Source organism: Aotus nancymaae, unplaced genomic scaffold, assembly GCF_030222135.1.
Source record: "Aotus nancymaae isolate 86718 unplaced genomic scaffold, 86718_ANA_hifiasm-v0.15.2.pri h1tg000079l, whole genome shotgun sequence".
Classification (NCBI taxonomy): domain Eukaryota; kingdom Metazoa; phylum Chordata; class Mammalia; order Primates; family Aotidae; genus Aotus; species Aotus nancymaae.
This window is the reverse complement of record NW_026988494.1, coordinates 33,276-45,457: the sequence shown is the minus strand read 5'-3', so window position 1 is coordinate 45,457 and position 12,182 is coordinate 33,276.

Here is a 12,182-nt window from a genome sequence, read left to right as displayed (position 1 = left end):
GCCCATCTTCATTTCTTCCATTTGTTATAAGAATACTGAAAAGGGTCAAAATTATATGTCAGATTTCTCCTACGTGGCTTAAGCCTAAGGTGAAGCATCTCCATTTAGAACAGTGGCCGCTCTGGGACTAATCTGGGCACAGCACAACTTTTCCTCCCAGTGGAATGTGTTCTTTGTCAGATTCTAGCCTCGGGCCTTTACAGCTGGCTATGCCCCAGTCTGTTGGGTACATCATGGAAAATGAGGTCCTGTGTTAGCCACACGTGGGCTGTATTTGAACAGTATGTTATGGCTTCCTGCCTGTGTGTAGGTTTAGAGAAGGTCAAGACACATCTGGTTCTAGTCTATTCTCACAGTTGGAGCAGGAAGAAAGTGGGTTCTGAAGATACTGGTTCCTGACCACTAAGGAGGGGTCTGTGAGGTTGTCTTTCATAGACTGAAAACAAAAAAGCATTTTAGCACTTCTTCTAACAATAAGAAGTATAGAACAGTAAATACATAAGCCAGTAACATAGTCACTTATTATCATTATCAAGCATTACGCACTGTACACGATTGTATGTGCCAGAGCTTTATATGTATGTGCCAGAGCTTTCCTTTTTATTAATGAAAGCTGGTGTTTGAAACTCACATTTCCAGCCACAGATATAAAACCCAAAACCAGCCTTTGGCACTGGCCTCATTATCCAGGCTCATCATAGCACCTTAAGACATGATAGTACTCTTATTTGGAAATACATAGCCTCCTGACCTCAGGTTCAAAAGTCTTCTCATGCCCCAACAATCCCAAGCCAAAATAAATAAATAAACAAAAATCAAAAAACCACCTCTCAGTTGACACTGCTACCTCTGTAAATCTAATCATATTTTTATAGTCCAGTTTCTTCTTGCATCTGCCCATTTCTTACTGTGGCCTGCATCCAATATCTTCATTCAGCTGCCTGTCTTCAATCTACCTTCAATTACTATGCTCTGACTTTCACCCTGACCACTCCATTAAACTCAGCTGCTCCATCCAAGGGGGCTTGTTCTCAAATTCCACATCCGTCTTTGACATCAGTGAAATGTTTGACCCTGGTATCCATTTACTTCTTGAAGCTCTTCTACCTGTTTCCATAACATTGCATCATCCTGTTTCTCCTCCTATTCCTCTTCCTTTTCCTTCATTCTGCCTTCATGACACATTTTTCTCTTTCACTACAGGTCTTCATAATCCCCTCTGCTTTTCTTTCTCATTCTAATTCCCCTGGAGAATTAGCCACTATCAATATATCAATATCTTCACACAGATAGTACCATTCCACTCAAAGTACCCACTACAAACTTACAAACGTAATATGCTTAAATTAAACTGGTCTTCTTCCAAATCCATATGCAGTTTACAAACTCATTCCCAGTGGTCTTGCTCTAGCTACCGTCTTCTCAATCTTGAAGGACAGAGGCTTTACGATTATATTTTGATTTTCCAATTCCTTCTTTTATATGTCTGTATTTCCCCCCTAATCTTCCTCTTTCTTTGAAATTTTCACTCAAGTGATCTCCCTGTCCATCTCTCCTTTCAGTTGCACGGGTCTGTAATTTTGAAATACAGCATGTGCACAGAAGAGAGTATAAAAGGTATGTGTATAAATTACAGGAGTAAACAAAGAAATGAACACCAGTGAATTGACTGCCGGGGTAAGGTATGAAACATTTCCAGAACAATGCTCCAGTTATGGGTTACTCCAAAAGTTTGTCCTCTCTGCATACAATTCAACTGCTACACTGTAGTCAGACTAATTTTCTTGAAATACTACCTGCATTGAATTATTCTGTGTCTCAAGAACAAATCATGATTTACTATTGGTAAATGAAAACTGCTAAGTTTTCGGTGTAGTTTTCAAGGCCGTCAAATATCCAACCCTGTTCAATTGCTTCTACTTTTTAACTTAGTAGCTCACCGCAGAAATCAAGTCAGACTATATACCATGTGTGTTTTGGTAGAGTCATCTTGGCTAGTTTCTTGTATCTTTGCTGCTGAGACCCCAGAACCTTTTGCCTAAGCATCTTTGATACTAGGATGGGACTCAGTCCAAGTAAAGAGCACCTCTCCCATGATTTTTTCAGGGCTTGGGGTAGCTTTAAACTCAATAACCAGTGAGAAGAAATTTTATTTCTAAACTGTAGAAAATAATTCTAAACAGGAAATAAACTGATTTCATCTTATTTTTTGCCTGAAGCTTTTGTGTATAAATCACTGCAGAAATTTCATAGGAACACAGCCTTTCCTTCCTCACATCTGAATTTATGTTGACTTTAAAATGAAACTAACGACAATAAATGTGAGTTGTTGAAGGAAAAAAAAATCTAATTCAAAGGGGGTTTAATAATAATGTCTTTACTCGTTTATTTTCTCAGTAGGGAATGAGTATCACAAACACTTTTCTGTTTTTATCCCTGAAGCTAATCTCCATTGCTAGGTCAATCTCGAGAGGATTCTATGCACATATGTACTGGGGAAGTTTCTATTTAGAAACCAGATATAACGTCAAACTTCATGCTGCTTAGGTTTTTATAAGCATCCCACATCGTTGTGATAACTGAGATAAACTGAAATTTTTCTTCACTTTTGAAAAGCCAAAATGATAAAAATATGGTAAATATTTAAAAGCTAGATTTTAAGGTTGTTTCCCAGGCTGGCAAGAGTTTTGATATTGCATCAACTGTACTTCAACATTTTCTTTTATGATTAAAGACTCTTTTTAGAAGATGATAATTGCTTATTAAAACCACTCTTGGTTCACAAATGGATTTGAGATGGCAGGTAAGGATTTTTTTTTCTTTTTTTTAAAATAAGGCTCAAAAATTTGGGCAATCATTCACACTTTTTGTTCTGATTAAATTGTCCCATAGAATATTGACAGCTAGCATGTACCACTTTCCCACATTCCTGGCAATATCTGAAATAAAAGATGATGAGTTCTGCCTCACAATCCTAATATGAAATTAAATAAAGGACAAAAGAGTAGGTGAAAGATATCAAGCATTGTATTAACAGAATCCCGTGTTGTTCACCATACCCACCATCATTCACTCTTCTCCTTCCCCATTCATTTTATTTTGAAATACATCTTGAGTACAGAAGAGTGTATACGATCTATGTGTATAATTACAAGAGTAAACACTAAAATGAACACCTGTACCTTGACTGCTAGGTTAAGGTATTGAGCAATTCCAGAACCACAGAAATCCCCTGAGTGTGCTTCCCTTTAATTGTTCTCTTCTTGGGCTAGGATGTGAAACCTCAGGATGCACTTGCTTCCTCAGGCCCCTTCTGCATGAGATTATTTCTGGAAACGGCCTCATAAACCTCTTATTGGCATTCCCACCTAACCTCTACCTCTCTTCATGTGCCGGCTTTGACTCCAAGTGCTCAGACGACAGTTGTGCCATATTCTGCCTTCTGGACATCCAGTCCCACCTGTTTGCATCTATATCAGTCAGGGTTCCAGCAAGAAATAGACAGCACATTCAAATTTTTGAGGAGAGTTTAATAGAGATCTTTCTTTTTTTACAGAGTTGTGAGCAGAATTTAGGGAAATCAATACAAAATCATACATTATCCCTGGGCTAACAGTGGAGGAGAAGCCATACCATCCTCCTATGAAGGGCCTAGAGAGTAGAGTGGCTTCTGCAGCCCAGAACTGAGGAGAACGGCACAGCCTGAAGTGCCTCATAGCCTTCTGCACAGTCTCACTGGCAGGGAGAGACTCATAGGGTACTTTGATCTCTTGATGCCTACTCCTCAACCCAACGACAGCCCAAATGAAAGAGGGCAAGGGAAGCCTTCCATGCAGCCATGGACCAGCCTCCTGGGCCATTAAGCAGTGGATTTAAGTGGGAAATAAATCTGGAGGCATCCATGGAAGCCACCCATCACCGCTTCTAAGGCATCAGTAACAGAGGAGCTTCAGAAAACATCCCTAGCCCTAGTGTCTTCAAAAGGAAGGGAGATTTGCTGACCTGTCTCACTTATTTTCCCATGTTGTTGGTTTTAATTTAATATCTGATTCCCACCTTTCTTGGGATCCTCCAAAGACCCCTCTGCCCATTGTCCGGCAACCTGATCTTCTGAATACAAAACTGCTACATGACATCTTTGTTTGTTTTTTGAGAGGGAGTCTCATTCTGTTTCCCAGGTTGGAGTGCAGTGGCGTGATCCTGGCTCACCACAGCCTCTGCCTCTCGGGTTCAAGCAATTCTCCTGCCTCAGTTCCCTGAGCAGCTGGGATTACAGGCGCCTGCCACCACGCCTGGCCGATTTTTGTATTTTTGGTAGAGACGGGGTTTCACTAAGTTGGCCAGGTGATCTCAAACTCCTGTCCTCGTGATTCACCCACTTCAGCTTCCCAAAGTGCTGGGATTACAGGCATGAGTCACTGTGCCCGGCTTTACATGACATCTTTTAACATAGGTCTGGCCAGACAGCAACCATCTTTTAAGGCCCATATCAGATAATACTATTTTCTGGGGAACTTAGTTAATGACATATTCCCAGAAATGTCTTTTGCTCCCAACTCTTTTTGCACCTATAATCCATATCTGTGTTCTCCAAACCTTTTTATTTTATTTTATTTTATTGAGACGGAGTCTTGCTCTATCACCAGGCTGGAGAGCAGTGGTGCGATTCCATCTCATTGCAACTTCCGTTTTCCGTTTCAAGCAATACTCCTGCCTCAACCTCCCAAGTAGCTGGGACTACAGGCATGCACTACCACACCCAGCTAATTTTTTGTATTTTTAGTAGAGACGGGGTTGGCCACGATGGTCTCAATCTCTTGACTTCATGATCCGCCTGCCTCGGCCTCCCAAAGTGCTGGGATTACGGGTGTAATCACGGCCTGATCACGGCCTCTCCAAACTTTTTGATTACAGAGCCTTTAACGAAAAAAGAAAACTTAAGCATAGTTTTCTAGTCTTCATTTAGTCGTATGTTTATAAATCATATGCATGTACAGTTCTAATTATTTAAAAGGACACATCATTGGACATTGAAATAATAAATTAATATGAATAAAAGTTCAAACTCTTTTTTTCACTCACCTCAGTTTTCACCACTTTGGTGACTTGATCTTCCTCCATCTCTAGTGCTTATTTCTATTTTTTTGTGTTTATGATTTTTTGAGCTTCCTTCACAATGCAAAGTTCTAGACTATTATAATCACCTTTTTATAAAAATGAAGTAGTATATAGAAGTAGCAATATGTGGTAAGGGTGGTAAGCTTATGTGTGTGTGTGTGAAACTTTTGTGTCACTTGTGTAGGGGAATGTGTGTGTGTGTGTGCGCCTGCGTTCACCTGTACTTGTGTGGGGTGTGTGTGTGTGCCTGTGTTCACCCGTACTTGTGTGGGGTGTGTGTGTGCCTGTGTTCACCTGTACTTGTGTGTATGCGTGTGTGTATGTGTGTGTGTCTGCTTTCACCTGTCCTTGTGTGTGTGTGTGTGGGTGTGTGTGTGTCTGCTTTCACCTGTCCTTGTGTGTGTGGGGGGTGTGTGTGTGTGTCTGCTTTCACCTGTCCTTGTGTGTGTGTGTGGGGGGTGTGTGTGCCTGCGTTCACCTATACTTGTATGTGTATGTGCTTGTGTGTTTGTGTGTGTGTGTGTCTGCTTTCACCTGTACTTGTGTACTGGGTTGCTACATTAAATGTGCTTACTTCTGTGACTATTGTTTTTAAAACTGGAGAAATGCTGCTCTGAACAATGTCTGTCAAAGCTCTGCACTCAAACTTTAGAAAGAACAATGGAAAAGGTGTCTTTTCTGTTACTATGGAGCCAGCTTCAGGCTAGTACTGAGAGTCCATGCTCTTCTTTGGTAAGTATCCAAGGCCTCCTAAAATTTTGGACTCTATTTTATTCCAATCAAAATATTTGTTTCCTCACATTTATTTAGTTTAGAGCGTGCCACATGGGACTAAGTTAATATGCAAAACAAATCCCTGTGAACTGACTAAAGTGCGACCATGTGTGAACATCCTTCCTTTCCAAAAAAGGAATCTCAAAACGGTGATGATGAAAGGCTATTAATTTCCTTCCACCCCGCCTCTCATTTCTTTTGGGAAAATAACATTTGTTGTCTTCTCTGACTCTAAAGGTTATTTGTGTTTTATGTAAGAAATAGAAAAATAAAAGAATAAAGAAAAAATAAAGAAATTAAGCATATTTCCACATGTTTACCTAGAGATACCTGGTACTAAAATTTTAGCTTATGCTTTCAGTAATTTTTTTAATGCATAATGTCTTTTATAACCTACTAGAAATCATACTTCATTTTTGAAATCTTCCTCTTGTTCTTAATATATCATAAAAATATTTCCATAGGCTAATTATACTTGGAGAAAATGATGTTGATTACTGTATAATAAATATTTCATCATAAAGATGTCTGGAATTTTCCTATAGTTAGAAGGTTACATTGTTTCCACATTTTTACTGCAATGAACACTCATTTTCAACAGCATCTTTGCATATCTCTTACGTAATATAAATTCTTCAAAGTACAATTTCTGTTTCAAAACTATAAAACTTAAAAAAATTACTCAAGTTTATTATCATATTTCTGTCCAATTATTACTATAGGGAAAGAAGGAGCTAAAGAATAAAGTAGTTTCTACAGCCCAGAACTGAAGGCATGCTGCAGCTTGAAATGGCTCATAGCCTTTTGCAGAGACACAGTCTTGATGACAGGCAGAGACTCATGGGGTACCTTGGTCTCTTGGTGCCTGCTCCTTACCCGAGTGAGAGTCCAAATGAAAGAGAGAGGGCAAGGAAAGCCTTTCATACAGTCATGGACCAGCCTCCTGGGCCATTAAATGGAGATTCAGTCATTTTTATATACTTGTCAATTGGGTAAATTAAAATTGCTAAATATTTTACTAATGACATGTATTTGATTGCTAGTGATGTTGAACACTTTTCCAAAATTTTTATTGGCTATTTGCATTTCTCTTTTTTTAAATTGCCTGTTACATGTTGATACAGGGTTAAGAAGAAGTCACATAGTGAGGGTATGGAGGTCCTATGCAAGGCTTTTCTCTTTAATGAAAAGCAGCCACAAATCATTGTCTAACAAAGAGCAGCCTGTAAAGTCAACCTACAGACATAGACAAGCAAGCTGAGAGCTTGCACAGGGAATGCCAGCAGGAACTAAAGACTAGACATGTTGTAGATGGTGGGTCCATCTTCCCTTCTCTCTGTAAGTCACGTGTACTGTAAGGAGCAGACAAAATGACCCGGATCAACTGAAAAGCCCACTTGCATAATAAGATTAGGGTGCGGAGACCAGCCTTCCTCACGTGCTATGTAAACATCAGACCTGACTGAACCAATCTATCAGCCCTATGTAATCAGACACTGCCTCCTCATGCCCGGCTATAAAATCGGTGCATCTGCCACCATCTGGTCCTTTCCGTTTGGAGACCCCTTTCTCTATAGAAAGAGCTGTTTCTCCTCTTCTATTCTGCGTAGTAAACCTCCTCTTCTAAACTCCTCGTGTGGGTCCATGTCCTAAATTTTCCTGGCTTGCAACAAGGAACCCCAGGGTATATACCTGAGACAACCTAGCCACTTCAATACAATTCACCCCCTTTTCTGCTAGATATTCATCTTTTTATTTAAGAGTTCTTTATACATTACAAACTGTAATCATTTGCCCATCTTATATGTTCCCGATATGAAATCTTGGGCTTTACAGACAAGAACCTGGGTCACAAATAGGACCCGCAACCTGTTCATGGTGAAATAACCAATGCTGGGAGAAAACGCTACAAAAACCAGATCTTACCCAATGATGGGCCCTTCGAGGACTCCACATTTATACCATAAAGGCAACCAGTTACATTGCTCCTGGTTGGAATTTATTTTACCTTTTCCTTTACCCAGAAAGGGAAGCGTTCTGGTGCCTGTGCGTTGGTTTGCATCTGTGTCTGTCCTTAGGTCCAACTCCTCTCTGCAGTCTTTTCTGCAAGAAACAACAGAAGAAAACAATGTGTCCTGGAGTTTCATAGTGACCAAACAATTCCCTTTGATGGTTTATGCTCCTGACACGTTATATTAACAGAGAGTTTCCAACACCACAGAGGGACCAATTTCTCTTAAAACTTTAAGATAGTCCTCCCATTAAATCATGCCAATCTGACACAAGCAATCTGACAAGCAAAATGTCTACTTAAACGTGATACAAAATAGCTAACTCTGAATGCTGAAACAACTACTTCTTTTTGGGTGAAGCCACAATTTTCTTGTAAATAATTTCTTAACAGCCTCTATCACTTATACTTTCATATAAAGTAGGTAGATTGCTGAGAAACATTTAAACTCATTAACTTTGGGGTTTCCTTTTTGTGGTATTCTTATTTACACAGGATCTAACACAGAGCGTTGATCAAATGACTTTCTTTTTGGCCATAGTTGTCTCATATGTAAAATGTTACTGAATTGTTGAACTGCCTGAGGAAGGAGATCAGAAGCTTGAAGCTTGCCTGCCTGCCTGCCTTCCTTCCTTCCTTCCTTCCTTCCTTCCTTCCTTCCTTCCCTCCCTCCCTCCCTCCTTTCCTCCTTCCTTCCTTCCTTCCTTCCGTCCTTCCTTCCTTCCGTCCTTCCTTCCTGCCTTTCTTCCTTCCTTCTCTCCTTCCTTCCTTCCTTCTCTCCTTCCTTCCTTCCCTCCCTCCCTCCCTCCCTCCCTCCCTTCCTTCCTTCCTTCCTTCCTTCCTTCCCTCCTTTCTTCCCCTTTTTCTGAGACAGAGTCTTCACTCTGCCCCCAGGCTGGAGTGCAGTGGCACAATATGGACTCACTGCAACCTCCGCCTCTGGTGTTCAAGCAATTCTCCCATCGCAACCTCCCGAGTAGCTGGGATTACGGGAGCATGCCATACCCAACTAATTTTGTATTTTTAGTAGAGAAGGGATTTCATCATGTTGGCCAGGCTGGTCTGGAACTCCTGACCTCAAGTGATCTGCCCACCCCGAGCCTCCTAAAGTGGTGGGATTACAGGTGTGAGCCACCACACCTAGGAAGAGAGGCTTTGGTAATTTCTCTTCTCAACAATCTGTTAATTAATCCTCCTCTTCAAACCCTGATATTGGTGAAGCTAGTTGGGTTTCTTAAGTTGCTCTTTTGCTGAGTCAGGAGCCAGCTGGAATGGGTAAGTAAACCATGAGACTCCTACATTTCATAACTGTAGCAGAACACTCTAAATACATTTATTTTTGTTTAAAAAGATGCAATGCCATCACCTATTCTACTGCTATAAAGGTATAAAAATGCTAATGTAATCTTTTTAAATCCATTATTGCTTCTCTGCGAGGAATATGAGGTAAATCAAACCTACATTGATGCAGCAAAATTCAAAGCATTTGACAGAAGTTCATTTTCCTTAGTCGCTACCAGGCAATGATAATGGCTGTAAACAGCATATGCCAGACATCTGTATCTTGTCTTTCAGAGGGTTCCAGCTTACCTTCAGTCTATCGGTTCCTCTAAACATGAAAGTTAATCTGCTTTTCAACAGAAGTCATTGTTTGATAGTTGTTATACATAATTTGAACAGAATTCAAGTATGTATTAATATTTAACTTAACTTAGAGGAATATGTTATAGTTAGCCCTTTTACTCTTTTGCTTACAAGCCTGCAAGTTGAAAATGTATGAAGCACTTGATGTTCTTCTTTACTTTCTTAAAGTATTTAATTTCTCCGAGTGTCAGAAATTTTATCTTCAAGGGAACATATGCTCCCATCTGCACTTTTTTCTCATCACTAAAAAACAGTGTGAACATTTATAAGAAAAACTCATTCCGCTTCACAAAATTATCTCTCTCCGTCTCACAAAGTTATTATGATACTCAACAGCATAATAACATTAATAAAACTAGCTACATTTATTACACTCAGTTGTATAATAAATAATTTGACTGGCCTCTGTCCCTGGTTCCTGGAAGGGAGACTCTAAATCCTTGGAATTTTCTAAGTGATTAGAGTGCCTTTGTTATTCACAGTGGATCTCTGGGACCACACTTACATGTCAGCCCAATCTCCCAACCTTGGTGGAAGAGAGGGGACTGGAGATTGAAGCCAGAGACGTGGCCAGTGATTCAACCAATTGTGCCTGTGTATTGAAGCCTTAATAACTGTGGACCCCGAAGTTCGGTGGAGCTTCCTGGTTGGTAAACATATCAGAACGCATTGTGAAATACAACAGGAAAATTACTTCTCGAATTCAAAGGAATATAAAGGTATATTAAAAGTTTGAAATAGGGAAAGCTGTATTTTTTTTCCCCAGCAATGAAGAGGTAATTCTTGTCTGTGTTTCCCAGCTCCTCTTTCCTGAACTGAGACCTCCTGGTATAGCATTGGCAATTCATATCATGTCAGTGAGAGACATTTAATGACTATGAAACCTTTTCATCTTAAAACTTTGATGGGAGAACAAGGCCCTGCAATATATAAATTAAATGCAAATGATAAAGAGAGCATGCAAAAAAGAAAAGAAAAGAAAAGAAAACTTGGAAACTAAAAGGTCACACATAGCCCAAACATTCCCTAAATGAAGAATGAAATTTCCTTTCTAGATTCAGAGATGCTGTATCCAAAGATTTGACCTGCTTATTACTCAGATGACTGTGTTTTACAGTTAAAACCCTTGGGTAAAGGTATTTCATATAGCAAGAAAATAAAACTTATCAAAGTTGAACCTACTGACTCTCACTTTGCACACCAGAATTCTGACAGACATCCCTGAGTGACATCCACAAGACCCAACAGATGAATATTGGAAGATTCTTCAATATTAGATTCCTCCCAAAATGACAGATGAGAGTCAGATCTTACCCAGGAGAAGCATCATGGGAAATAACCAAGGTGCCAAATAAGAAAGATTAAATCCATCCAATTTTACATGAGTTAAAGGAGAGCTCATTGAGCCTGAAGAAACAGGCAATAATATGACAAAGAAAAATAAAGAGGGTAGGAAAAATAGAGGGTGAGAAAAGTAACTTGAATAAACTGATTTTAAAGCTATCAAAAAACTGGACTTTCAACAAAAATAATTTCCAAGTTCAAACTGTTGTTCAGAGAAGCTGAATTGGAAAGGAAATTTTATGCAATGGACATGAGCAACAATCTCAGTTTATTACAACAACCTTTTAATGCCATCTCTATCTGCAGAGATTTGCCCACTCACTACAACCTTGAACATCACACCAGTGTTTGTTTACTCAGGCTGTTAAAACCTTCACTGATTCAGAACAATCAGTAGAAACCTAGCTTCATTCTAAATGATGGAATTGTTTTCGTTTTTTTTTGAGACAGAGTCTTGCTCTTGTTGCCCAGGCTGGTGTGCAATGGTGGGATCTTGGCTCAACGCAACCTCCATCTCCTGGGTTCAACTGATTCTCCTACCTCAGTGTCCCGAGTATCTGAGATTACAAGCAGGAGCCACCATGCCTGGCTAATTTTGTATTTTTAGTAGAGATGGGGTTTCTCCATGTTGGTCAGGCTGGTTTCGAACTCCCGACCTCAGGTGATCTGCCCGCCTTGGCCTCCCAGAGTGCTGGTATTACAGGTGTGAGCCACCGTACCTGGCCAATGATGGAATGTTTTATAATCATGTGACCTGCATCAGGCTGTCTACACCAGTGTTCATTAGTTAGATAATAGATCACATACTGTAGTCAAAAGCTTAGAGGAAATTCTTTATTAGAAATATTAGACGATTGATGAAATTCTTTCTTTCATCTTACCAGTTTTCTTATTCTTTAATTTAGTTAAAGCATCACAATTGTTCATTACAAGAATCTTCAATGTAAATAAAGTTTATCCTTTTATGTAATTTTTAAACATCCCTGCATTGAATCTTAATTTTGTTATTCATTTACTTTGTAAGCATGATATCAACAGTTATGAACACTTGCCACAGTTTTTCTTCTCAAACGTTGTTTTCACTGCATCTCTAAGTATATCTGGAGATTTTCTGTTTCCCAGTGGATCAAACTCAAAACCTTCCATCATGTTACCTCACTTAATTCTTAAAATGCTACCACTTCCCTTAAAATCTCTTAATATTTCACAAACCGCTTTACATCTCTTAAAATGCAACAAATTATTTTCTTAAGACAAGATTTTTAATTTGCTATCCCTGCCAACGTGTATC